This window comes from Hyaena hyaena, unplaced genomic scaffold (assembly GCF_003009895.1).
Source record: "Hyaena hyaena isolate Hyena2069 unplaced genomic scaffold, ASM300989v1 scaffold_47, whole genome shotgun sequence".
In the NCBI taxonomy this organism is placed as follows: Eukaryota; Metazoa; Chordata; class Mammalia; order Carnivora; family Hyaenidae; genus Hyaena; species Hyaena hyaena.
In genome coordinates, this window is record NW_024080679.1 from 3,285,878 (window position 1) to 3,294,277 (window position 8,400).

Sequence of the window (8,400 nt, forward strand, 5' to 3'; positions counted from 1 at the left end):
GCTGCCGTCGGTCCTCAGTGTAGTCTGTGAGCTGCTCCTAGTTTTGTTTTTAAAATTTGCTTTTTGTTCCGGGATAATGACCGTATAGTGTTGTATCCGCTTCAGGTGCACAATATAGTGATTCAACAATTCGGCACATCGCGGCTATTATTTTTAATACCTCTGATTGTTTCTTCTCCTCCTCAGGACGCTTTGTTATTTTGCTTTCTTGAGCTTAGAAAGGGAGCTATTTGTCACCCTCCCTGGTAATAAACCCAAGGTAAAATGAGGTCTGGTTATCCTGGGCTAAGCGCCTGGCGATAGGAGGCACTTTGTGGCCTTAACTACCAAGGGTTGTCACTTTGCTCTGCCCTAACTCTTAGTTACCCGGTTTCTTTCCAGGTGAGAGCAAAGATGCTGTGGTCTCTTCTCTAAGATCTGCCTGCTGCTTGGTCCTGCTGGTGCTCCCTAAATGCCTGTGGGGACCCCTCCTCGGGTGGCCGGAGACCCCCGGGGGTCTCCCCTAGAAAAGACCAGTCTTCTCCTGGAGGGCCGAGGGATTGGCTGTGACCTTCCAAAGGCCGCACATTCCTATGGTAAAAGCCCAAATACGAATCCTGAAATGGGGAGCTTCTGGAACTCTGTGGGAGCTTCCGGAGCCCTGAGGGAACCTTCTGGAACCTTGTGCTCTCCAGCTTTGTTCCCTGGCTATGGCGGCAGCAGCGTGGTGTCCCTGGCACTGCCTGTGCTTAACTTGCTTCATGGTTTTCAAATTGTTCTCCCGGTTGCAACAATCGTATTTCTTTCCAGAATCACTGTTGGTTTTTCTCCTTTAAAGTGAAATGGATTCCCCCAAGGCCTCCCATGTCTAAGGGCAGGACAAATTCCTCCCCCCCCCCCCCCCCCCCCCCCCCCCCCCCCCCCCCCCCCCCCCCCCCCCCCCCCCCGGGCTTCACCGCAGAAACCTCTGGGTCCTTTTCACCAGCTTCTCTGGTGTATGAAAGTTGCATTTTTGCCAGGACGGTTTTCCCTTTGTTTGGAAAACCGTGATGAAGACAAATGTTCAACTTTTAGATGATTTCCTTTCAATTCCCAGACACGATATTCGCAAGCATTCTGGACTTCAAAGAAAGGACAAATGACGTCCTATTTATAATCTTTTAACAAACTTCTTTCAGCAAATCATGCAATCTCTACCTCAGCTGCCTTTAAAATTGACTTTTTTTTTTTTTTTTTAAGAAAAGGGGTTGGATTCTTTTAAGGTAAGATAGAGTGAATCCTGCAAGGTTGAAGTTCAACTTGGCATGTCTGCATCCCTAATGTTTGTACTCGGATACAGGCTACAAAACGGCTTCTGGAACAGTGAAAAACAAAATCAGGTAGGTTTCCACTGATGGCAGCTGGAAAGGCAGACCCCGCCCCCTGCGAGTGCCGCCAGGAGCCGCAGACTTTTTGAAATGGAAAACAGCCTTCTGTATCAGTGAAGAATGCGGAATTTTGCCCGGAGGGAGGCGGAAGTTTGGGAACTGGGAATCCTGGGTCTTTTTGGAGATTTTTTGCTATGTGGATTGTTGCCTTTGGACAAGACACTATATTTCTGAGATGCTAGTTTTTCCTCTCTGCATAGCAAAGCTGGGAATACTTGCTTGTCATTCGCTCTGAAACCTTAGGTGAAACATGAGAGGAATTGGTTTCTATTAATGAATAGAGAAGAACAAAGATGGGTAGACTGATGGCAAAGGGCCTGAGCTGTTGGACTAAGAGACTGAAGGAATTCGAATTCACCACGTGTGGGAAAGAGGGACCAAGCACAGAGGGACAGGAAGGATGTTGAATGTCACAGCCTCAGATTTACTATCGAGGGAATCAAAATCACGTTCAAACCAAGGTCGCAGTCCAGGTCCCAGTGAAAACACACAGTTCTGACAGCAGGTACTGGTTTTATCATCTAGTCCTGCGCAGGTCACCTTCTCCCACGAAAGGTCCTGCTCTCGTGCTGGAAACAGGCTCAGACCTCCAGCAGGGGCGGGAGCCTGACTGTGGGGGGCCCTGGGGAGGGGGGGAAGGCTAAATGAACAGTAATTCCCTAATAGCATCTCATATTTAGCTCATTTTCAAATTTCCCAATTCTCTCCAAACTCTTTTTTTAGAGCTTTTCTTTTCTTCTTTCTTTCTTTTTTGAAAACTACGATCCCATCAAGATTCATGCCTTGTATCCCCCCACCCCCACTGTTTAAATGACAAAACTAATCTAGAGGCTCTTTAGCCACTGACAAATGTTTCCATTATAGGTTTTCCAGACATTGGCCACCACTCCTCTGGGACTCTTAATGAGAGAAGCCCAGGGGCAGGCCCTTTAAACCTTTTTTTAAAACTTTAGGGGGGCACCTGGGTGGCTTAGTCGGTTAAGCGTCCGACTTTTGCTTAGGTCATGATCTCGCGGTTCGTGGGTTCAGGCCCCGCGTTGGGCTCTGTGCTGACTGCCAGCTCAGAGCCTGGAGCCTGTTTCAGAGTCTGTGACTCCCTCTCCCTCTGACCCTCCCCTGCTCACGCTGTCTCTCTCTCTCTCTCTCTCTCTCCTAGAAATAAATAAAAAAACACTTAAAAATTTTTAAAAAAAAACTTTAGGGGACCTGGGTGACTCAGTCCATTGGGCATCTGACTCTTGATTTCAGTTCAGATTGTGATCTCACAGTTTGTGAGGTTGAGCCCCATGTCAGGCTCCACACTGTCTGTGGATTCTCTCTCTCCCTCTCTCCTGCTCTTGCTCTCTCTCAAAATAAATGAACATTAAAAAAATCTGTAAGCCTCGCTTCCCTCCCTCTCATGAAAATGAGCAAATACTCTCTAAGTAAATCTTTAAACATCAAACAAGAATCTCTAATGAGACCTCATTCATTTATTCATCAAAGGAAGATCTGTTGAAGGCCACATGTTCTCAGCACTATCCGGAATAATGCCAAATATTCTAGAGACGGATACACAGCAGCAAAAACCAAACAACCAGCCAAACTCCCCTGAAATGTCTTCCCTGTGGAGTTTACATCCAGAAGGAGACAAGCAATAAACAAAATCACTAAAGGAAGGTAGAGAAGGGGATAGTGAGTTTGAGGGCAAGACTCAGGTTACCATAGTGTGATATCTGAGCTGGGGTTTGAGTAGAGAGCAGGAGATTCGAAAGTGAACCCGGAGGGGCGCCTGGGTAGCTTGGTGGGTTAAGTGCCCAACTTGGGCTCAGGTCATGATGTCACGGTTTGTGTGTTCGAGCCCCATGTCGGCTCTGTGCTGACAGCTCAGAGCCTGCTTCGGATTCTGTGTCTCCCTCTCTCTGTCTCAAAAATAAATAAACATTAAGAAAAAAAAATTTTTTTATAAAGCGAACCCTGGGGACACCTGGGAGAAGAGCAGAGGGCCCTGTGTGCTTGGATGTGTCTCATGGCAGGAGGGAGGTCCTGGCAGCCAGCGTGGCAGGGAGAGGGGAGCGTCACACATCCCTTAACCTGCGGGGTCTGACTCGTCTCCGGGTGGACAGTGTTAGGACTGAATTGTAGGACATCCACCAGGTGTCTGAGAATTGCCTGGTGGTGGGGATCTCACACCCCCCCCCCCCAAAACGCACCCGCGCACATTGTAAACTTATGGCCAGCGTCTTAGCCACACGGTTTGGACAATCTCAAATACACTCTAGGTTCAGAGTCTCTGCTACAACTTCTTGAAGGGCAAGGCCAGTTCACAAAGCAATGTATGTACTTGCATGGTTTCCTTGAAACTGACACTTGGCAGGAAATTCTGAGCCATTTGGTCACTGTGGTAACATGCCTGCTGCCTCCCTCAACGTCCCGTGTCAGGCTGAGAAATTTGGGTGAGGATCCTGGGTATGTGTTCCTCTTATGCACCGGGGCCTTCGTGCTCACCCCTGAGTGTGTTTCTCAGAGACCTCGCTTTGAGGGAGAGTTCTCTGAGGACCACCTCCCCCCGCCACACACGCGCACACACGCACACACGCACGCACACACGCACATCTTTTTGTGCAAGTCACTGTCTCGCTCTTCTCCCCTCCTTGTTGCCCACCGCCAGAGCCTTCCCCCCCTTGCTGGCACAGCGTGGCCTTCGCGAGCTTTGGCCTCCAACTTTGGGCCTCCCCTGAGGTCTGTCCACAGCGCCCCCCAACAAAACATCCTCTACTCTCGTTTCCTCTTCCACCATCCCCCCAACCCCGCCTGGCACAATTAGGTTTTGATAGAATCAACCCAAGAATTACTCTAAATGAAAACGGAGTTTAACGTGATCGTTTCGTTGTTTTAAAATGTACGTAGTTGATTTGCCTTCTGTCTCGGCCGCGGAGACGGAGCGGAGAATCGGCACGTCTGTCCTGTACCACAGAGCAACAGCTGCCAGAACTCCCTCGGCCAGGTGCCAGAACTGGGTCCTGTTGTCGCACCTGGACTCCTGGGAGGCCATCACGCTGTCCCCTTCATTCCCTCCTGCTCTCCCCCATCACCTCCTGAGGTCGAAGTGTCAGGCCAGGGCCTCCGTGTGGTTACAACACAAATTCGGTCAATTCGGTCCGGGAGGGTTTACGCTGAGCCCCCGTCCTGGGCCCGGAGCGGACCCCTGAGCACAGCAGACAGACCGCCTGTGAGTGCTCACATCGGAAACGGGGCAAGGCCTCAAGCAGCCCACTGGTGAGTTCAAGAGACAGGGCTTGAGAACTGCTGACTCATTCTGCTTGAGGGGACATGCTCACAAACCCCGCCGAGAATGGTAGAGATGGGGCTCCGGGGACAGAGCAGTGGTCTCCGACCAAGGCGCAGCCAGCCCTCCACGGGAGGAAGGCGGTCATAACGCCTGGTTCTGCGCTTAGGCAGGTCGTGCGGTTCACAAGCACAGATCCGCGCCTTGCTCAGCCGTCAGGCTGCGGGAACGGCTTCATTCAGCCAGCCGTGGGGGCTGCGGGACCCAAGGTAGCACTTAGGAGACGTTATGGGCTAATGGTGGGCACAGGGGATTGTGGGGGACACGGGATTGTGGGTGACACACAAGGCTGAGTTCCTGATGATGAACACAGGGGATGATGGGAGGCACAGGGGATTGTGGGTAACACACAGGGCTGAGTTCCTGAGGATAAGCACAGGGGATTGTGGGAGGCACAGGGGATTGTGGGTGACACCCGAGACGGAGTTCTTAAGCACAGGGGGTGATGGGAGGCACGGGGGATTGTGGGTAACACACAGGGCCACTCGAGTGCTCCTGATGTGAGCACAAGAGATCCTGGGAGGCACAGGGCTTTGTGGGGATCACACAGGGCTGAGCACCCGCTGTGGGCACAGGGCATAATGGGAGGATTGGGAGGTAGCTCTTTCATAGTCCGCCTGGTATGTAAGTGAGAGGGAAGGGGAGGGCGGGGACAGGCCCAAGGAGCAGGAGTAAAATGACAGTAGAGGAGCTGGAAAGGAGCCTGTGTTCTGAGAAATGTACAAGCAGCGGTGGGGGTGGGGCTGGGGTTGTAGCCACAGAACCTGACATTTCAATCCTGTTTCTGCCCTTTCCTCGGTGAGTGAACTTGAGCCTAAATTTCCTAATCTGTAAAGTTCAGGTAACACCACCTACCGTCCCGGACTACGGCAAGGATTAAATGCGACGATGTACACAAAATACTTAGTATGCAGTTGATAAATATTATGACTGTTATTAAGCAGGTGTTACAAGAAGGCTTGAGAGGAGAAAGACACTGTTGGCTTGGGGGAGGCGCGGCGGGGGATTGAATTGGTTTATCCTCATGGGAGACCACAGGCCTGTTCCTTAATGGCTCCTGCCTTCTCTGCAGCTGGGACCTAGACACCAGTTGCTGCAAATTGCCTTCCTCACTTTGCTAAGGAAAAGACCCTTGGGTCTGAGGTTTGGAGCCAGCCTAGAGGGCAAAGCTTGGTGTTGGCCTGAGCCCCGAGGATTCCCCTCTGCCTGAGTCTCCCGAGTGACCAGTACAAGTTCCAGATGACAGAAGAAATACTAATCAGGTGGGGGCACCGTGCTTGTCTGCTGATGCCTTTACAACCACAGTACTTCCTCCTCCTGTTGCTCAGAGAGCTCCTATGGCCTTTAGGAGGGACAGCCCGGGAGTCCCAGACACCGTGTGGAGCCTCCTCAATCTCTCCCTGCCTTCTCTAGCTTCCTGGATCCCAGCCTGGACAGGATCAGAAGTCCACAGGACAGCCGTGGCAGCCACAGTGCCCGGAGCCGGGCTGGGCTCTCCTCCCTAGCTCTGGCCCAGCCTTCCCTGTCCCCAGTCAACTGGCCCAGAAACCAATTAGTTGCCCTCCATTGGCTTACTTGGCCCGGGATAGGCAATCGTTTTGCACCTCTCTCAGAAGCAAAATACAACAAAATATCACACCCCTTCATCTACTTCTGAGTGTCTTCCTTTCTGGGTTCTGTAAAGCACTTGGTGGTTTTTGCTTTGCGAGAAAGTATGTAACTGTGATTGTTTCTCCGTGACAAAAAGAAATTTTTTGGTCTAATGACAAAAAATAATATTTGGGTCCTTCTATTTTGTTTTCATGCTTCTGCATAGAAAATAACTTAAAAGTTTTTAGTGTTTATTTTTGAGAGAGAGACAGAGAGAGTGTGAGTGGCAGGCGGGACAGAGAGAGAGGGAGACAGAGAATCCAAAACATTATTTATTGGAAATTCAAATTTGATTTAAAATGTTAAAATGTGGGTATCTTGTGCTTGTTTTTTTGTTTTGTTCTTTCTCTTTTTTTTTTTTTGCTAAATTGAGCAATTGTAACTAAAGAGAAACTGTCAAGAGACATAACAAAATTTGTGATTCCCACCATAAAAGTGAGCAAGGTCAGCATGTAACACTTAAGATCTCAGAAGCAAGGAATATGTCCACCCATTTTTCTTGGTATCAAAGTAAAAATTAATAACACAGTGTGTATCAAAGTCTTTTAAAAATTAAAAAAGCTGTGTGCAATTATTTATCAGTAAAGATGGTCTTTGCCTCATTGTTAATAATTCTGAAAAAAAGAAAGCCCCTGACTTACTTCAAAATAGTGTTTTGGTGAATAATAAATTCAGTCAATGGAACACAAGGAAATAAATGGAATCCAAGGTTATTGTTAAGAGTGTTGATATGGATACTTCTTGACATGAAGTATGTTGAGGGGAGAGCATTGAATGAAAAGTATAGGTTGCGAAGCTATCATATTTTTGCAACACAATTGCATTTTGTCTATTGAAGCACACTTTTCTCCCTCATGTTTTAGCATCTCTGAAATCAGGATGCCTTTAGGATTCATCGTATCATCAATCCAGGTTGTGTAAAGAGCAAGAGAAAGTAATAACCTAGGTGAGAGTTTGGAATGCAAAAAAAAAAAAAAATCAGTTGACTTAATCTCATGTATATTGGCTATTTTTTTAACTTTTATTTATGTATTTTAAAAATATAATTTATTGTCAAGTTGGCTAACACACAGTGTATACAGTGTGCTCTTGGTTTTGGGGGTAGATTCCCGTGATTCATCACTTACATACAACACCCAGTGCTCATCCCAGCAAGTGCCCTCCTCAGTGCCCATCACCCATTTCCCCCTTTCCCCCGCACCCCTCATCAACCCTCCATTTGTTCTCTGTATTTAAGAGTCTCTTATGGTTTGCCTCCCTCTCTGCTTGTAACTATTTTTTCCCCTTCCCTTCCCCCATGGTCTTCTGTTAAGTTTCTCAAGTTCCACATATGAGTGAAAACATATATCTGTGTTTCTCTGACTGACTTATTTTGGCTGAATTTGTGAGTAGGGGAAAAACCCCAGCTAGCACCATCAAAAGGAAGATCAGCTGTCAGCATTCCAGCGAAGCTGTGGTGTCCCAAGGGGGCTGAGCAGTCCCAAGGGGGCTGAGGAGTGCTAGACCCTACGTTGAACCTTTACAACAACCTGCAGCAATTGTCTGGCTTGTAAAAATTTATAAAAATGTATATAATCTGGGGCCCGGCAATGCATTCTTAGCAGTACACAAAGCCTGAGATCAAGAATTTCTAACATGAGATGATTAAAATAATAAAATCAAAAGACAAAAAAAAGCAGTACAGAATATGGTTCCATTTCTTCCGTTTACAGAGCATTCCTCTAAATCATTGAAGATTGAATTATTCAACATGAAGATTAGGAAGGGATATGAACATGGAGCTTACAGGAAAAATAAGCCCATGAAAACATGAGTAACTGCACTCCTGATTGTAGAATGTAGATGAAGTATCAATTCTCAGTGAGCCCCTAAGTAAAAAATTAAAAAGCTGGTCAACATCCAACTCTCAAACACTGTTGCTGGAAGTGTTAATGGCCTACTTTATAAAGGGTAATTTGACAGTATCTGTTAAAATCGGAAGTACCTCCCTCTTGGCCCAGTACTTGTGTTACTGCA

At 47.9% G+C, this 8,400-nt stretch overlaps 1 long non-coding RNA gene across 1 annotated transcript; it reads left to right on the forward strand.

Moving 5' to 3' along the window:
* The first annotated feature begins 5,496 nt into the window (after positions 1 to 5,496).
* LOC120230759 lies at positions 5,497 to 6,359 on the forward strand. The gene is made up of 3 exons (XR_005528155.1): positions 5,497 to 5,640; positions 5,807 to 5,996; positions 6,148 to 6,359. It is a non-coding gene; the product is annotated as an uncharacterized LOC120230759 (long non-coding RNA).
* The last annotated feature ends 2,041 nt before the right edge of the window (positions 6,360 to 8,400 follow it).